Source organism: Phymastichus coffea, unplaced genomic scaffold (assembly GCF_024137745.1).
Source record: "Phymastichus coffea isolate CEN01 unplaced genomic scaffold, Cenicafe_Pcof_1.1 PCOF00167, whole genome shotgun sequence".
Taxonomy (NCBI): Eukaryota; Metazoa; Arthropoda; class Insecta; order Hymenoptera; family Eulophidae; genus Phymastichus; species Phymastichus coffea.
The window spans coordinates 11,644-33,257 of record NW_026706978.1 but is presented as its reverse complement, the minus strand read 5'-3'; positions in this window follow the sequence as shown (position 1 = coordinate 33,257).

Here is a 21,614-nt window from a genome sequence, read left to right as displayed (position 1 = left end):
GCATTTCACCTGTATAATCAGTCCATGGGTGGTGTCGATGTACATTAGGGTGGAAATTAATTTTTTTTTTCTTCGGGGACCCGATCCCCGAGCAAATATTTATTCTATTACCTCTAAAAACTGTGCGGAAAAAAGTTTTAGAACCTAAAAATTGGTTTAACGCGTGTTTCAAAGCCCCTTAAGATTACTCATGTATATTAAATGGGAAAAATGAGTAAGATTGTTCATCCTCACAAAGGCTAGTCTAAATTTCGGATTTTCGTTTTAAAAATATAATTTTCTTGTGTATTTTGAGTCGCTAAATCGAATGATCATATCATTTTTTATCTAGATAGCGATCGAAAAAAGTTATAGGCAAAAATATTCGAAAAATCTGAAAAATGAGTAAAAAAGAGAAGTTTTAGCTGACCTTTAACGGCCGTAATCAATGAATTTCGTTATCAACAGTATATTTTTCTATGTATTTTCAGCCGCTAAATCGAATGGTGCCATTAGTTTTTGACCAGCTGAACGATAAACCGGGGATATAAGCCTAAATCGTTTAAAAACTTGGAAAATCAGTCAGAAATGCAGATTATTTGCTGACACGATTGAAAAAATCCATAATGCTTTTTCATTAACATGTATTTTTATATACTTTGAGCTGCGAAATTAAATGGTATTGGTAGATTTTCTCTTGGTAGTGATAAACAAAAGTTATGAGCTATATTTCTCGAAAAATTCCAAAAATTTGCGAAAACAAAGAGAATGACGGCAAAAAACGATCAATTTTTCTGTCAATAATGTATATTTCCATGTATTTCGAGTCACTGAATCGAGTGGTATTATTCTTTTTCTGCTAGCTACGCGATAAATCAAAGTTACAAGCCAAAACCGTCGGAAAACTTCAAAAATCCACAGGAAATAGCAGATAATTTGTTTACAACCTGGCTATTCAGCAAGAGAAAATAGTTATTTTTCTCGAGAACGTGTATTCTTGTAAACATGCGAGCTATTAAATAGTGTTGCAACGGTAGTCGATTTAATTAATCGATCCGTTCGCGATTCTGCTTCTCGCGCGTTAGTTCTAACAATTAAGAGAGATCTAAAATACATTCGGTATTTTGTCTAATCGTGTTAGCGTTATTTTTTGTATTCGCGTCGAGCGTTAGTTCGCGGTAGAATTCCAATATTCTCTCTCTCTCTCTCTTTCTCACCGAACATAGTTAATTGTAAAATCCTATTCGCGTGCGTTAGTCTTTCGGCCCTACAAAGACTGTAGTGGTTTTTATTAATTAAAGTCTGTTAAATTTATTCGCCGTTTTCGTCATTTAATTTTCCTAGTAGCTTAAGTAATTGAAAAATGCTTATGTTTTAATCCAGTTATATCTAGGGGATTAAGAAGATTTGGAGTAAAGTCGCTCACACTTAAAACTCATGGAGTGTCACAAGACACGTGACTTAAGGTGAGTTCAACTCCGTTTGATAGAAGACAACTAGGATAAATCATCTGACGTTAAGGCGAATACACGTACTATCATACGTGTTTAACGGAGCGACGATTTGCTCTGCATCGTGGGAGTTTGTTCTTAAATAAATTTCCCATTTTTCAGATAACTTCCCCCGTTACAGTGTCTTATTATTATATGAAATATTCGTAAATATAATTATATTTACTTGGCGAAGCGGCCTTAGAATCTGACTTGTGACCCATGAGTTTGACCGATAGGGGCGCTGAAGCTCACCACTCCAACAGTTCGTACTGTTTGTAGTTCAAGACCATCAATGTTCGTTTATTTATTCCTCGACTCGAAAAGGTTTCTATCATCGAGTCATGTCACTTGTCTCTCTACAGTTAATGGTTATGGTTTGAGAAAAATTGTAAACAATATTTAATCTATAATGTATTATATTGAAAAATCATTTACAAGAGAATTGTAACTGAATATGTGTTGATCAAAAATTATGGTCATGACGTGGTTAGAAAATTACTGTACTTTGAAATGATGATGAAAGTCATAAGCTCATAAGTCTATGCATTTATATGTAATTCAAGTGATTTTTATTTCATAAATATATTTTTAATGTTTTTTAAAGTGTCTTTCAAACATATTTCTGTACTCTCACTCTTTGATTATGTATGTCAACACAATTGGTAAATTAAGCTAAGTATGCAAATTATCAAGATTAGCAGATACATATTGTGTTTCTCTCTGATTTTCAATTTGGATGAAATTCATGCAAGAATATTTTTAGGTATGTTTCATAATTTTAATATTCTTATCATCATTCACAATATTTTATTCAATGATTCATTGAAGGAACCAGTCAGTATCAATGATATAAACTTGAAAATTATAAGTTCTAGCGATTAAAGTTCTCCAATATAGAAGTATCCGAAAACTCTTTACCCCAGACTTTCAAAAATCTATTAATACTTTGGACGAGTATTTTCTACTCCATGTTTATTGTAGTTAATCCTTTTTAATACTTTGACGTGTAATCTTTTTTTCTACATTCTACTTATCACCTATATTTACCATAGAATGTTGGTTTACATTTCAGCTCAATACATTAAAAGCTGATTTCAAAATCTTGCAGCAAATGTGTCAACTTTGATGAAAATCAATAGTGTCTGAAAATCACTCTGAAACTTTTAAGCACTTCAATTCATTTTTCATCACTGAAATATAATCTAATTGATATACCTCACTAGCACGCCTTATTATTGTGATATTCGTATCACTTATAAATAAAATAATTCGAACTCTCGTAAACTAGCTAATGAGTAAGAATTTGTTTCCGATGATTTTACTCTAATTGTCAAGAAAATAGATAAATGAATCAAGTATAATAAATAAGTAGATCAAATATACATAAGTAACTGCAATATATATCGAAGAAAGTCAGACAATGCCCTAGTTTCTTATGGTGCGAATTGTCCCATAAGCAGAGCTAAAGTCTTTCTTTGATAGGATATAATTCGGCCCAAGTTTCTTATAGCGCGAGATGTTCTATAAGTCGAGCTCAAATTATAAGGAAAGGATAGTCTTGCTTAGTTAATCACAATGAGAGAAAGAACTTAGGTGTTAATCCAAGTTTATTCAGACTCATGCGCTCACCTTGCAAGGCTAGAAGTGAATGCTTCTAGCCTGTGCAAAGGTGGGCCTATTTATACACAGATTTTCCCGCTTACACAGGCCTGCAAAATAGAGAGTCGTCACTGTTATTTTACAACTTACGGTCATTTCCGAAGTAATTTTTGGCGTAAAATTAGAATCCGTCGTCAGAATTGCTTCATCACGTCAGGTTTTTGAGTAATCGTCCCCTAAAGGTCGAAAAAACACGTTTTTTGGCCATATTCAAGGCTTGATTACATCGTGAGTTTATATTCTTTTCAAAAACGGTTGACGGCATCTTAAAGAAGCACTCTTACCCTTCAAAACCCATTTTTCAAATTTAAGATATCATTTTTTTTCATCAAGATATCATCAATTGAAGTTTGCCATTTTTGACGTTTCACCATGAGCTTAAAAGTTCGGCCAATTTTCCTGGAAGAATACGATATATTTCTTAGTTTTTTTTTTATAATGATTCTAGAATCATTATACAAAAAATACTAAGAAATATATCGTAGTATTATACAAAAAATACTAAGAAATATATAATGATTCTAGAATCATTATACAAAAAATACTAAGAAATATATCGTATTCTTCCAGGAAAATTGGCCGAACTTTTAAGCTCATGGTGAAACCTCAAAAATGGCAAACTTCAATTGATGATATCTTGATGAAAAAAAATGATATCTTAAATTTGAAAAATGGGTTTTGAAGGGTAAGAGTGCTTCTTTAAGATGCCGTCAACCGTTTTTGAAAAGAATATAAACTCACGATGTAATCAAGCCTTGAATATGGCCAAAAAACGTGTTTTTTCGACCTTTAGGGGACGATTACTCAAAAACCTGACGTGATGGAGAAATTCTGATGACGGATTCTAATTCTACGCCAAAAATTACTTCGGAAATGACCCTCAGTTGCAAAAGAACAAAACCTTGCAGGCCTGTGTTATTATTGCAGAAGAGATTTCATCGAAAATTTGAGAGACATTCGCGAATTTTGAGAAATGATTTTTCTTAATTTACAAGTAAATAACCATTAATATTAAGTTTTTAACACATGTAAATTTTACAGAAATAGTTATTTGTTGATTTTATACAATATACAATTATCGCCAATAGTGTCGTCAAAAGTTATTAACTAATAAAGTTAATTAACGTGATATTACATTATTTACAATAGAAAATTATTAAAATTTCATATAACTTTATAGTTGATTAATTTTGGAAGTATTTTCCAAAATTAATTATTTAAATTAATTAATAACATTTGAATTATGACTCATTTTTCATATTTGTAACGGTTTTCTTCTAATCTTAATATGCGATTATTAGATTAGTTATCTAAGATTTCTAAATCATAAAATTATCATTATCAAGTATTAACTTAACCCATTAAAGCCCACGCTAAGACTGGTTGAGATAGCGACAAACAAACTGTGCTATCTTTTGCATAAGTGAAAAATAAAATATACGTATTTTTTTTTATGTTATTTTCAATTGTTTATAACAAATTATTTAAACAAATTACAAAAAAATTCATAATTATCAAAATCTAAATGCGGGAATCGATTCTGGGGATAAAATTGAGATGAAAACCTATATAACACTTTTTTGTCAGAGTTCAATTTGATATCTTTATGTAGAAATAAACTATTGACAAATAAGTGTTTTCATTCTCACACATGGTATCTGGAATCATATCAGTATTTTTTACTGATAAATTTTGAGATCTTATACTGTAATTGGATAAGTTTATTTCATTTCGTAAATCCTTCCGTGTTAGACATCACGTTTGAGTGGCGGGCTAACGGTTGAAAACATTTATACATTGGATCTATTCTTTGAAATAATAATTTCGGAAAACTTTTAGTTTTTATTTTGTTCTAAATTGGTAACGTTACTGATAATGCCGAGACGGAGAATTAGCGATCTACCAAATTTAGTTGAAGATTCTGATAGTGATGAAGGTCAACATATTGATATAGCATTCATTCCTAATGAATATGAAAGTTCAGATGGAGATTCGGACGGTGATCCAAATGAAGATACATTATCAAATGAATTGCCATCAGGTTCTTACGAACATGTTAAAAGTACATACACAAGTACTCAGAAATTGTTGGAACCGAATCATAAGTACAGTTGGAAAAATGATGCTTTGAATGATATTTCTCCGCATGTCGAGAGCAACTTCAATATTTCACCTATTTCATCATTGCAATCTAAAAATGCTTTTGAGTTGTTTGAGGTTTTCTTTTCGAAATCAATGAAAAACCATATCATTGAAGCCACTTCTGAAAATCATTTTGATTTATGTATGGATGATCGAGAAAAATTTATTACAATCATAATGATTACTATCTTCAATTCTAGAAAAAGTATTCGTGATTACTGGTCAAAAAAGCGAATACTTCAGTGTCCAGTAATTGCGGAACTTATGTCTAGAAATAATTTCGTTGCCATAAAAAAGAACATACGATTCTATAAACTTCAAGAAACTGATCAAAATGATAAAGTCTGGAAGGTTAGAACTCTGTATGATATGTTTCGTGAGAATTGTATGCAATTTGGTTTCTTTGACTATAATTTATCAATAGATGAGATAATGGTAAAATACTTTGGTAGGTTTGGTATCAAGCAATGTATAAGGAATAAACCCATTAGATTTGGAATAAAAGAATGGGCAGTCTGTTCTTCTGATGGGTATATATATGATCTTGATATTTACACTGGTAAATCAGGAATCGATGAACGAAATCCTCTAGTTGCCGTTGGTTTAGGGTCTAGAGTGGTGATAAAGTTACTTTCGAATTTATTAGAAAAAACACAGAGAGAAGAACTGAAAAAGTATCATATTTATTTTGACAACTTTTTCACAAACCCAGATCTTATGATTTATTTGAAAAAAAATGGTTTATCGGCGACAGGAACTGTTCGGCATAATCGTGTGAAAGTGAAAGTCGAAATGCCAGAAAAAGCTAAAAGAGGATACACTATTTCAATGCATGAAGTGAATTCAAAATTGAATTATATTACAGTTATGGACTCAAAGCCAGTATCGATTCTCTCTTCGAAATATGGAAATGAATCAAAAGTTGAAATGCAGAGATGGCAGGAATCATCGAAAAAATCTATTCTTTTTCCTCATTGTTTCTCTATGTATAATGAACACATGGGTGGCGTCGATCTACATGATCAACACTGTAATGCTTTGATGCCTACAATTCGAAGTAAGAAATGGACATGGTGCCTTGTATTACGGCTCATCCAAGCATCCTTAGCAAACGCTACAGTGATTTACAATAAGTTACATCCAGACGAAAGAAAAGGTTCCAAAGATATTGTTCAAGAAGTTTGTGAATATTATATTGACAAGTTATCTACCAAACGTCCCCCCAAACGACAGAAACAGAGTGAAACTTCATCCCAAGAACACGTGATGAAACATGGGAGTCTTAGGAAATGTGGAATTTCAACATGTCGGACAAGAACGGAATGGTATTGTGAGAAATGTTCTATGCCTGTTTGCAAAAGTCATAAAGAAGGACATGGCAATGAACAATAATTCAATCCCACCGATTATATTTACAATAATTTATGCCAATATTGATGGATAAATACAATAATTAGCTTCATTTTATACGATTTTTTGAAACACTCTCAGGAGGCCGAATGTTTCTTCCTTCATTACAATAACTAATTGGCCTCTGACAGAAAAGTGTTATATAGGTTTTCGTCTAAACTTTACCCCCAGAATCGATTTCCGCATTCAGATTTTGAAAATTATAAATTTTTTTATAATTTGTTTAAATAGTTTGTTATAAACAATTGCAAATGACATAAGAAAAAATATATATATTTTATTTTTCACTTATGCAAAGGATAGCACAGTTTATTTTTTGCTATTCCAGATAGATTTTGCTTGGGACTTGACATGGTCACTTTTTCTCCCCAACATGCAATTGTTTATTCCTACGTTACACTAACAAATTGAATTCTGACAAAAAAGTGTTATATAGGTTTTCGTCTTGATTTCACCTCCAGAATCGATTCCCGCATTTAGATTTTGATAATTATGAATTTTTTTGTAATTTGTTTAAATAATTTGTTATAAACAATTGAAAATAACATAAAAAAAAATACGTATATTTTATTTTTCACTTATGCAAAAGATAGCACAGTTTGTTTGTCGCTATCTCAACCAGTCTTAGCGTGGGCTTTAATGGGTTAATATTTTCGTTTTATATATAGCTTATTGTTTAAATAAATTATTAATTGTTTATTTATTAATAACAGTTGTTATTTAGCTGTTATTAATGAAACCAATTCTTACTCATGTTCAATGCTTATTCATTTTACATATAAATTATTTATATTTTTCTATTATTTCATATGTTGATAAATAAATTAACTTTACATATTGATATTCATTATTAATTTATAATTGAATGAGATATTATGAATCTGCATGATAAAATCTATATAATCGATACTTTGTTATATTCAAATTATCTATAATTAACATATTTTTCTTAATATCATGAATCATTATATCTATGTCTATTATTTTGTGACGTCATGCTGTTTATTTTGATTCGACTCTTATTTGTATACAGTCGCGTAAACAGTGAGGTAGCGCCGCTTAATGTATTGTTTTGACTAAACAGATAAATACGTTAGACTAGTTGCAGTCATTTAATAAACAGCTCATATATAGGACCGTTACATTATCTAGTATTTTATTTCCTTAAAAAAGAATTAAAGAAACAATATCTTGCTAACTACAAAGACTGAGTTGTCCTTTAATTATTCTGTGAAAGTTTTTAGTAACTTATACAAATGTCACTTTCCTTGAAAAAAAAAGAAACTTTACACGTAGAACTTGTTATTTTAACCATGAAAAACTGTTAAACAGTAAATTTTGATCTCATGAAAATAGATATTATAGCCAATTATACCAGAGCAACTCAATGAATAAATAATTAGTTAAAAATTTTCAAAAACAATTTTATTTTCTTTATTGAAGTTTTGCTTCTACTTTCTACAGGTGTCAGAATATTATCAATTGATAGATAGAAGCATGTGGTCTTTACTAAAAGTTTGATAACATTTTCAATCATGGCTTATAATCTACATGAGAAGATCAACCTTATTGGATATACTAGCAATCAGATAGTAGCGACTGATAATTTACCAACAATCAGACAAGTTTTAGCTGTTTTATTTTACAATTTTCGAAGAGTGTCGAGTACATTACACGAAGCCGCCAAGTTAGTTATTGAAGAGTGTATTATTATTTAGAAGAAAGCTTTAATACCCATACAAAGATTGGATAAGTGTATTGATAAGTTAGAAGTTGAGTATAAACGTCATAGACAAATACAAAAAAATTTTGCACGTAAATAAGATCTTCAAGTACAGAAAAACAAAGAATATCAAAAAAGTATTGATAAATTATTTGATATTGCTAGTGCAAATGCCTTGGATATGATGAAAAATGAAAGCGACAAGCAGTATCTACTTGATCAAAGAAGTAATTATGCTTTCTTTCTTGCAAAAGGTTTAAATGAAGTCTTTTTCTATGGGTTTCACTCTCAATTACTATTATTCTAATAAATAATATATTCATTTTCAGAACTTCTAAAACCTGACAATTTAAGTTCTAGTATAATACATGCAAGTACAATTGAACCTTTGCCAATGGAAATAGAGGATGAAAATTCCAATAATAAAACAGATACCACTTCGACTAACGCTAGTAATGATAAGTTCATCGACTCGTCAGCAATATCGCCAAATAAAACCTTCTTGGAATAGCATCCAAAGGTATATATTTTTCATTAGATGGTTAAACCAAATTATTATTAATAGAGGCAAAATGAACTATTTCATCGTATTGAATTCTACTTCATTTTATAAACCTTTTTTCTTTCTTAAAATGTAATTAACATTGATTTATTTTTTTTTCCAATTGACTTTTTATTTAAAATTAGTTGACATTTTTTTTTACATAATTGGTAGAAAAATTTATCGGACCAGAATCCGAATCTTCACTTTCCCAAAGGACGCCTCCTTTAAAGCGACGAGGTTATGAAGTGATGATGACTGCAAAACTTGCAGCTGTTTTAGACAAATGTAAAGTTAGTAAGAGGGATGCGATGCATTTGTTATTGGCAGTGGCTGAAGCATTCGGTGTCGATGTGCGTGATTTCAAGATGATTACTACATCTATTCATGAGGATCGTAAAACTTTCCGCAAACAACGGTACGAAGTTATTAAAAAACTGGCTCCAGATTCTTTGGTCTGCCGAGTACCATTCATTGGGACGGGAAAATTCGGACGAAACTGCCGATAGACTAGCTGTTATTATCACATGTGGCGAAGTAGATAAACTTTTAGGCGTGCCGAAACTTTCTACGGCTAGTGGAGAGAATCAATCTCAAGTAATATTTGATATTTTGACAAACTGGTCTCTAGTAGATACCATTCAAGCTCTCGGGTGTGATTCAACATTTAGTAACACTGGTTGCAAAAATGGTGCATGTATTTTATTGGAAAAATTAATTGGGAGACAACTGCTCTGGTTAATTTGCAGACACCATGTATACGAAATTACCATCAAAAGTACCTTTGAAATAAAGTTTGGAAGCTCTACTGGTCCTGAAATGAAAATATTTAAAAACTTTAGTGATTTATGGAAATCTTTCGATCACACAAAATATGAGGAAGGCATCAACGATAGTTTTGTTAGTGAATCTCTTTAAGATGTGAAGGAAAAAATTATAAACTTCTGTTTAGAATTTCTGAATAAGGACTTAATTAGAGGTGACTACAGAGAATTTTTAGAACTCGTGATCATTTTTCTTGGAGGACAATTAACATATGATATAGCTTTTCACCCACCTGATGCAATCCATCATGCACGATTTATGGCAAAAGTGCTTTACTGTTTGAAAATGTTTCTTTCGAGAACAATTTTTTCTCAATAACAAGGTTGATGAAAAAACATGTAGAGATCTATGCATATTTATAATAAAAGTTTACGTTCAAGCTTGGTTCTGTGCCTCATTTGCTGCTAAAGCACCAACTCAAGATTTGAATTTTTTGAAATGTTTGTTTAACTACCGTGAGATTGACGAAAGTATATCAAATGTCGCTATTAAAAAATTCAGATGTTATGTCGCGACTACGTAGCCGTGACGTGTATTTTTAAAATATATATGATCATTCATTTATTAGTAAATATTATAGTGACAGCAACTTACCTGGGTTATTATCTCGAGTTAAGTTGGCTGTTTAGCTTTATCTTGATAAAGTATATATGAGGTCGGTCGGTAATGATGCACGAACACTCGATTTAAGTAATTATTTATTTATTCAATGACAGAAGTGGTTTCTCAAAAATAACAGTAGGTGAATTATACGTTGTTCGGCTGTCGCGCGTCGCGAATCAGTCCGTAAGAACTTTAACAAATTTTAATGTTATTGAGTAGTCGCGGCTCGCGAATCAACTGCCGAATAGTCGAGTCTTCTGTTTTTATATTGACTCTTCGGCCCATATTAATGTGTTGAGTAATCAAAAAATCAAAATGTCGGGCGCCCCAGATTTTCGGACTACTCATCTTTTAATTTCGCTGAGTTTGTATTTTGTAAAAATGCCGTTCGTTGTTTATACATTATTTCGTTTTTCAATTGATTGCTGATGAAATTAAAATGAAGAAATAGTTACGTCTCGGGACGTAACACCTCCGTGGCTAGATCGTTGTATATCGGTGTGATATCAACGCAAAATAAACAGAGAGAAATGAGAGAGAGAAATAAATAAATAAATAAATAAGTAAATAAATGTGCGTTACTCTTAGTTATTCGGCAATCGATTGAATACGCTTTAATTTTACCTTAATAGTACTTTTAATGTTACGCGGACAATAATACTCCGTATCACGGTATAGTAGAGCTTCATTTCAGGATTCGATATGTATATATATAACAGATTTGTGTTTTTAACTAATGTGATTCTAATGTGAAAATTGGGATATGTTGCTTCTTTCTGGTGGAAATTTCTTTAGGAGTAGGGACGGGCGATGTGGTGTTTAAGGTCTGATTCGTGAATGGAGTTATTGCTTGTGGGTTCTCATTTTTTTGTTTGTCTATCACTATTTCATCCAATGCATATTCTTCCTCTTTTGACGGAGTTTGGTTTCTCTGTTTGAGCAGCGGTTTGTTCAGTGCCACCAGTAATTGTGTTATTGAACTAAATATGGCTCCTAGCAAGTATGCAGAAATTCCATATATAGAGTGTAGAGTATAGCCTCTGATTATTACATTGATTAGACTTTTACCGCATTGAAATATAATGGCGGTCATTATGATGGCAGAACTTATAGAACCAAATTTAGTTAGTTTGGTGATGAACTTATTCCATGTGCTTCCAGCGATGTTGGTTAATGTTTGTTCTGTCAGTATTAGATTTGATACTAATCCTCCCTCTACACTTTCGTCGCCTCGCATACTTCTCGCGATTACGTTGAGGAGTGATGCTTTCTCCATGGGAAAGAGGATGTGATTTTGTAGTTTTTGTAGGTCTTCTTGGGAGTAGATCCCACTGGTTGCCAATGATTCTAGTTCCATCGGTTTCCATGTTATTTTGGTGGTCGGTTTCAAGGTTAGAACTGCGATGGTTGTTCTTCTCGGAGTTGGTGTCAAATTTATCCATTCGTTTCCTATTTTGTAGTATTGGGGAATGATTGTGTTGCAGTTTATTTCTGTTCCTGTTTTCATTAAGATGTGTGTTTTTGGTGTGAGGTAAAATGTTTCATTTCTTGAAATGACTGGAAGTTACGAGAAACATTTGTCTGTATGAAGTAGTTGAACTTTTGTAGGCGTACATTGTATAATATGTACGGCTTCCCCTGCCAGGCGAGCTATGTACCTGGGCTTCTCCATGATGTTGTACGCAAATTCATCTGGTGAGAGGGATGCCAGGAGTTATATAGGACTTTCCTTTCCAATTCACATTTTTGTTGCAATATATCTATATAGAGGCTTTTTATTTCGACCGTGAAATGCTTTTCTACATACACAAATTTGCTATTGAAGTACGTGAATAGATCATAGCTAAGTATCCCTTGCTTCGTTTGAATATCATTGTCGTACAAAATATTGAATTGGGTTCGTTCATATATAAAAAGTTTTGGATGTTCAGTTGTTATTAAGATTCTGTTGCAAAAACTCATGTTCCCTCTAGTTGACAATGCAAAGGATACTTCGTTCGTACTTATGCTAAAAATGGTTTCATGATCGGGTGAGCTTATTTTAGTGACCGTTCCCCTATACAGTATATCGTATTGATTTTTGAAACAGTCTTCGTGCGGTAGTAATGACCAAAAGGTGTAACCTCCTTCCATATCGATACAATGTTGGTCCGAAAACTTACATACTGTACCCGAATTTAATCTTAATCTATCATTATTTAATTCGACTGCTGCATAGCTCTCTAACAAGGTTATTTTTATAAGTCCTTGTACGAGAACATCGCTCCACGTACCAAATCGGTCGGCGTAGGCTGCCCCTGAACAAGTTTTACCCTTAACGTTTCCTGCTAGATCTAAACCTACACTTTTTGTCGAGTTAATCCTTAGGTCGGCTATTGTGTGTGCGTTATCATATTTAAAAATACCCGTATCATGTATAGCTTTACAGTTGTCGTGTGATATTTGGTAAATGTATTCTTGGATTGCATTTTCGGTTGGGCCTAAATGACTAAACATACCGCAATGAAAAATTGTTCGCCTTATTTCTATTTTACATTGTATAATTTTCATTGATTTGAATTCCGTTTTTTGTAATAGTTCGATAGTGGCTTGTGTGTTATTTACTTGAATTTCTTGAAAATTGCATTCCTCTGCATCCAAGAGTGAGTATGTTGTAATGGTAGGGTTCGTTGAGCCGCAATTGAAACCAATAAGTCCTTTGCTTGTTGAAAAGAAGGTGATTATCATTAAGATAGTCATTGATTGTTGCGCCATTGTGTTTCCTGGAAATAGAATAAGATTACTATGCTTGTTTTGCTACGCTTAATTTATTGGCATGAATTGTTTTTGGTTTTCCATTGTAATCGATTACAACACTGCCTTTTTCAGTTATTTTTAATACTTCAAAAGGTCCTAAATATTTATTTTTCTCTAATTTACCCGGTTTTGGTTCTTTCATGAACCATACTTTATCTCCAATTTTAAAATTTACTGGATTTGTAAATCGGTCATAATAATTTTTTGATTTTTGTTTTGAGATTATTAGATTTTCTCTAGCCATGTGTGATATTATATTCATGTTTTTTATTAAATTTTCTAGGTATCCATTAAATGTTGGTAATTGTTCGGATTTTTTTAATGGTACGCTAGATGGTAATTTGGCTGGAAAAGCAAAAACTAATTCATGTGGTGTGAAATTGTGACTAGTGTGTATGCTGGTGTTGTAATTGAATTGGGCCAACTCTAGGAGTTCGTCCCAATCACATTTTTTTGATGTAAATTGTTTGATGTATTCGCAAAGCGGATGGTTAGCCCTTTCGATAGATCCATTAGATTGAGATGAAAATGACGTTGTTTCAATTTTTTCGAAATGAAATCTTTTGGCAATTTGCTTTAACATTTTGCTTCTGAAGTTTTGTGTTCTGTCCGTTAGTACTATTTTTGGAGTTCCGAAAGTACAAATAAACCTTTTTATAAAAGCTTCGCTTACAGCTTCCGCTGTTTGGTCTTTTAATGCTACTAATGTGATAAATTTTGAAAGTTGGTCTTGAATTGAAAGTATGTACCGATTATTACTTTTTGTAATATCGAATGTCCCCATTATATCCATGGCAACTTTATCAAAAGTTTTGAAAGGTGTATCTGTTATAATCATTGGTTGTCGTGTAGGTTTACGTTTTAATTTGTTTCTTTGACATTCTATACACATGGAAATTCTTTTTTGTATGTCGTTCTTTAGGTTTTCCCAACAGTATTTTTCCTTAATTCTATTGTAAGTTCGATTCACTCCCGAATGACCTCCTAATCTCGAAGAATGATATATTTCAAAAATTTTATTTCTCTGGTCTAACTCACATATATATTCAACATGATTCATACAAACAATAGTCTTGATGTTAGTTCCTATGAAAGTATCATTTATGATTTCTTCTATTTCTGACCATTGTATGTTTCTTATGTCAATATTTTTTGAAATACTCAGCATAGAGATTTTATTTTGTAATAGAAGTCTTTTCAAATTTTTGAACAATTCGGCTAAATCTTGTTTTACTGTTTCCGTTGCTGCGGCAGTGTTCAGGCACAAAATAAATATTTTTCGTTTACCGTAGTTTAATGTTTCTAAATTATTACTGGATAAATTTTTGTTTATTTTCAAATTTTTCTCTGCAAGTATGTTACTCGTATTTTTGTCTAGCCCTTCATGTTTTTCAGAGATTAAATGGATAATGTTATCATTACGAAGTTGTATGGAACTTTTGCTATAAATGACATGACCTCTATTATAATCATTATTAATGCTACTATTTTTTATACATTTTTTATCTATATTGTTGGATTTGTATGTATGTTTCTGTTTACTCTTTTTTTGAATGCATGCGTGATTTGTAATTTGTTCCTTTTTGTCAACATTTAATGATTTTGTCTGTACTACCTCCTCTAAGTTCTCGGTTCTTTTTCTTTGTGCTCGTGTCATAACACAAATTTTTGGTTCTACCGCAATCCGCGATAAACAGTCAGCTGGACCGTTTTCTTTGCCTGGACGATAAATTATGTCAAAGTCGTAATCAACTAGTTTTAATCGCCATTTTTGTACCCTACTATTATTATCAGCCGACTTCAATGAAAGTAAAGGTTTGTGGTCTGTTACTACCGTAAATTTATTTCCGAATAAGTATGTTCTAAATGTTTTAATAGCGAAAATTATTGCAAGAGCCTCTCTTTCATAAGTCATATAATTTTGTTCTGTTTTGTTCAAAACCCTTGAAGCGTATGCGATGTGTCTATCGTACCCTAATTCTCCCTGGGAAAGGACCGCGCCCAAACTATGATTCGACGCGTCCGTTCTAACGATGTAAGGTTTGTTAAATTGTGGATATTGTAGGATAGGTGCTTCGCATAGTAGTTTTTTAATTTATTTAAAGCTTCTTGTTGTTCGTTGTTCCAGAAAAATTTTCTGTTTTTATGTAAGAGTATAGTTAATGGTTTTGTTACTTCTGCAAAATTTGGAATAAAACGTCTATAATAATTGCATAGCCCTAAGAACTCTCTAACGTTTTCCGTAATTGTCGGTGTTGGAAAAGCTTCAACAGCTTGTACTTTTTTTTTATCTGGTTTAATCCCATATTCACTGATAATATGTCCTAAAAAGGATACTTCTGTTTTGAGCCAATCGCATTTTAGGTTCAAGTTTTAGGTTAGCTTCCCGGCTAAAAATGGCCCATTGATTCTGATTAAAATTGATTAAATTTCAATAATTTCCAATCAATTTTAATATTTTTGTTGATCTTTAATTAATATGTGAATTAAAATTGAATCGTCGTTAATAAAATCTAATTGGAATCACATCAAATCATAAAATCTCGTATTAGTTTCAATCATATTGAATAACTTCCAATAGCACATGTAATGACAAATAACTTAATCACATTTTATTTAATATTTTTTAATACAATCTAATCCTTTTTTATAGAACACACTATTTAATAATATTTTATTATATAATTTCTAATATATTTAAATGAATTCCAAAAGAAGATAATATTCAATCACATTTAATCTAACAACTTTTAATAAATTTGAAAAAGGTCCCAACGTGAATGTTTTTAATCACATTTTATCTAATATTTTTTAATGCATTTTAATCATTTTTGATAGAACACACTATTCAATCATATTTTATTTTATAGTTTCTAATATATTTGAATAAATTCCAAAAGAACATAATATTCAATTACATTTAATCTAACAAATTTTAATGCGTTCGAAAAAGGCGTCAACATCAATATCTTCAATCATATTTTATCCAATATTTGTTAATAGTTTTTTATACATTTTGATATAACCCACTGATCAGTTATATTCAATTGAATAGATCCCAATACTTTTTAACAAGTTTAAAGAAACTAACTATCTAATCACATTTATTTTATTAGCTTTAAATTAAATCTAATGTATCGGTAAACATTAAAGTAATTAGACGTATATCGTAAGCGCAATTAATTTAATTACTTCAAATATATTTCAACATATTGACAGTATTGGAATTATATATAGATATAAAAATATAGATTAAAAAGTATAAACGATATTATTTTCACTGAAAAATAATTATTGTACTTCAAAATCATTGGGCATTTTGCACAAGTATCTCGCATTTCTGACATTCACCAATAAAACTTTACATTCAATATCACTCACTGGTTGAACAATTTTATTACTGCGCTCAGACTGTATTTTTCTTATATGTTCTACGTCTTCGAATGGCAATTCCGGAAACATATTAAAAATTCGTAGCTGTATAAATGGTTTGGCATTGTATTCTATAATATTTATTATTTTTGCGTATTCCCCTGAATGTAGAAGTATCACAGAATCATTGGTTTTCTTGCTTTTAGCATATTTCTCACTGTGATAAACAGTGTTCTTGTATATACATCTCTTGTAAACCATACATTTACCAAATCGGTCTACATTCTTCAGCTGACCTTTTCCGCAATAAACAATATCCGCTCCGTGACGAAAAGACTTGCTGAATTTAATTGGGTTAAATAAATTTGAACAGAACATTTTAGTTCTATCTGACGTTGAAATTGTATCTGTGTTACCTGTCTTGAATAGTAAATACAGCAAATGTTTTCTGCTAATTTGTCGATCCATACCATTTGGACCATTTACATATGTTTTCAAGGTATAGATGTAACTTTCAAATGGAAAAGCTGAATTGTAACATAAGGATCCCGTCTTTCTTATAGAACTAACCATATGTCTAAGGATGTGTATGTTAAATGTCATTTTCTCTTTACCATAATATTTCTCATAATCAACTTCAAATCTTAAAAGGTCATCATCACATTTTTCAAGTTCTCTCTCAGTTTGCGCAGGTTTTAGTGCAGTGAAAGCACTATTTACTAGTAAGCTGTAGTGCTTTAAAGCTTCTTCAGGCAAAACATTATGTAAGCATGGTAAACTAAAATACAAAAGCCACGATTTGATTTCAGAGGCCTTAGGTTTAGCAGATCCTTTGATTATACCACTTCTCGGCAGTCTGTGAATTTCTTGAATAGGCGTTATGTGCAAAAACCTTTGTTCAATAAAATCTACATGTTTCTTGCTTAATTTAAATTGCGAATCGCTATTTTTCCACTCATTCCAAATTTGAAGAGCACTTCCAAGGCATAACGCATGTAAATACTCATACGGAAAAGACCATACCATATCAAAATGAGGTAATTGTGTCATAACAGATGCACCTTTCACTCCGTTAGTTACTTTGCCTGATTCAGAAACTGATAGGACGTCTTTTTCGTGACTATCGTTAGTTCTTTCGATCTCAGTTTGATTTACAGGATAACGTACACCACGTACGCTAGTAATGTACTCTCCAAGCTGATATCCCCAGCTACAACCGTAATAACCATTAAATTGAATTCTGTTCTGAACGATAGGACGACAAACGGAGTCTACGGGACATGTGTGGGTACAAAATTTAAACAAGATTTCGTTTCCTTTATACGATATTGCTATGCCCTCAGTATACAACTCATTCATTTGATTGACATACACTTCAGAAAGATATATATCAAGTAAATTACTGCGTGGTTCCGTTTCTGTCAATAGCAGACCACTTTGTAATACATTTCGAAATCGGAGTTTTGGAGATAAATCATTTAATATAATTTGTACAGGCCAAAATCCTCTTTTACCGCTCTTAGTTAGTGGTGCTCCATCTGTATTCATATTAACGGTTAGCATAATCTCAAAATCACTTGAATCAGCTATTATATTTGTATGAATGGACCCAGCATTTACACCTTTGGGCCAATGGCTATTGGGGTTTCTAGTTTGTACATTACTTAAGATATCATCTATTATAACAGGATCAGTTAATAATAGTCGTATTTGATATTTTAGGTCTACGCGTAAAAAGTAATTTGATGACCTTGATGTTATTTTAATTTTGGCTCTGCAATTGTGACAAACGATTTCTTTGTTTCTACATTTTTCACTAGCTTTAACAGAATAAAGTTTCACAGCCGTACATTTACTGCAGTAAAAATTGTAAGTAACATGTTCATCTTGCGATGAGAAACATTTGTTCATCATGTGTTTCGAGAGATTTAGATCATCAAACTTTTTACCAGCAAGAACTTTTGTGAATTTACCTAATTTTATTTTTCCTACATCTGATAGTTTTAAATCTAGTGATAGTGCCGTTATTATTGTAATTACATCGCGTACTTTTAAATTGGATTCATAAAACATAGTTTGATCAAAAACGTCTATTGTCTGATTTGTAAAAATGTCATCATCACTTTCACTTTCGTCCATTTCAGACTGAATTTCATCATTATATAAAGAGTAATTCTGAAAACTACAATTCTCGTCGCCGTCTTCGTCTTCAGAAGGAGCTGCTACATACTCGTCAGGTCGGGGACTATTTCTGTTTGTTGAAAGTTGTTCTTCAGTAACCTGGTTAATTTCATCAGCGTTCTTTGCATAAATACGACTACTTTCTTCTTGACTAAGATGATCATGTTCTGACGAAGAGCTTGAAGATTTTTTAGGACTTTGTAGTGTTGAAGCTGTTGCCTTGAATCCTATCACAGCAATTTATAAAGGCATCATTAAGTAATAATACCATAATTATGAAAGTAAATCGACGCTTATTCGGCGATATTTACGCTTATATAATATGATTGAAATCTATTAAAAGCAGTTAAAAAGTATTGAAAGATTTTAAGAATTGTCGTGAGCTATTAAAAATTATAAAAAGTTCATTATTATAAACGTTTTTTGATAAGCCTAAGATGAATGATTTAGGATTCATGGATTGATAGAAAAGTAAAGTACCAGATATTAATTGACCGGTCATAGAGAAGTATGAGCATTGATTCCGTGTGCTCCAACCCGGAATAATTAAGGTGCTGCTATAATTGCATCGTGTTGTTCTCAATGGATATTTACTAGAATCTCTAAATGTCGAGAATAATATTTATTAAATAAATCTTAACGTTAAGTAATTCTTATAATGTTGAGAAACAAATGTATTTTTAGAAGTTTTTTCATACTTGAACTGAATTTTTGGCTTATTATAAACAATAATCACGAATCTAATATATATATATATATTATTTTTCCCATTTTTAAACCATGTAAGCAGGCTGAAATTATAATAAAATATACGCTATGTATATTATTCTCTAGGCTTAGGAGAGTATATGCAAAAAAACACTGCTTTATTTTTTCTCCCAGGACACCTTCAAAGTATAAAGATTTTAATATTTATTTCGAAACTAGAGATAACACGCGCGCTCGACCTCATTCGTTTCATTTAATGTTCATTAATATTTATATATAAGTACATTTTCGACAAATTATTAATTTATGTATAATTGAATACAACAAAATTACTTTACAATAATTTATTAAAATAATTTTTCGTTTAATATTTTTATTGTCTTGTCTCTTTTACTTTATTTATTCAAAGCTAAACTTTCGTATCGAGCAGGAAAAGATTCTATAATAATTTTTATCTAAATATCGCTCGCTTTTCTTCTTGAAATTTAGCACAAAACTTACTGAAATTCCAGTTTTTTTATTATTAATTATCGATTAAATAATTCGCAATGATTTGTTTTTAAATAAGAAATTGAGAGAAACTGAAATTAATTCATCAGTAATACATATCAAATTAAATGAATGTTTGATTCTTGAAACAAATTCAATTTTGACAAAATGCACATGATTGAATTTGTAAAAAAAATATGTAAAAACGTAATATGATTTACTTTTGCTTTCTGCTATTCGAAGCTCCCATCTCTTTCGAGTTTTACGGCAGACACCACTTTGTTTAAGACCCATTTGCATAGGCAAATTGTACCTCTTTGGTTGTACTTGCTCTTCATCACTACTATTACTGTTTGAACTCTCCATCGTATTTTTGATGTACCTCAATATATGAACTAGGAGAAAAGTGGCCGTTGGCTAGCGCAGAGGTCGTGGAAACCGGTCGAGCGTAAATGTGCGAAGTTTTCTCTTGATATATTGACTTGGTGAAAATAAATTGCACTTTATATTTAACTAACTGTGAATTTATTAGTACTACTATATATAAGGCTGTCTTATTAACTAGAAAATTTATTTAAGACTAGTTGTGAAAAGAAAAAAGATATTTGTTGTGAAAAGAAAGCATATATATATAAATTGGCATTTTCTAAAAATTGAATATATTATTTTTAAGCTAAAACATTATTAACAAAATGCAGTATATATATATAACCTCTAAAATCTTTTTTCTCTTATTATATAATTCGTTTATAATATAAGTATACCTTCAATAAAAATCTGAAATTTTATTTGCTAATTTTTTCCATAATTGCAACTATAATACTAGGGTAGGAAGCGCGAGTAGCCAATCACGTGAGAGTGTGAGAGAGATAGCATCTATAGCCTTGTTCGTGCTATCTCTCTCTAATTTGGCCGATGATGCGTGCTGATCGAGCCCGTGAAGCAGCTGTCGTATAGAGGTGTGTGAACTGGACACCCGGGTATGAAAATAATTATTTAGAAAATATTCACCAATTTGTGCATAAGCTGCGCGCCAAGAACCCCCGATCAAATAATTTGTGCAACTATTATTCGAGTTAATATTTAATATTCATAGTCGGGTGCTGGAAAAACTTTGACTGTCATTTTCTTGGAAGATATCGGAAATTTATAAATTCTGATGACTCCATTGGGTTGCGCGTAATTTGTGCATCAAGAATATATAATTCTAATACGACTGGTATCAAAGAATACGGTAAAAATCAAAAATTATTAAATTTGCATTTAAGCTATAATCATTGCGTCCGCGCATGCGTATGACGCCGTTATGACTGTGCAACAATAGAGATACCGTATATGCTTGCTGGAAGAAAATCTTCAGGGAAAATCGCCGTTTCCGAAAAACACCATTACTAAATCGATGAGAATCCTTCAGAGTACCCTGGTGAACGATTCACATCGATTTAGTTTGCTGGGAAAAATTATCCCTCTCATCCCTCATTCAACAAACGAGGGACACCGCGTATGCTGGCTTAAAGAAAATCTTCGGGAAAAATCGCCGTTTCCGAAAAACACCATTACTAAATCGATGAGAATCCTTCAGAGTACCCTGGTGAACGATTCACATCGATTTAGTTTGCTGGGAAAAATTATCCCTCTCATCCCTCATTCAACAAACGAGGGACACCGCGTATGCTGGCTTAAAGAAAATCTT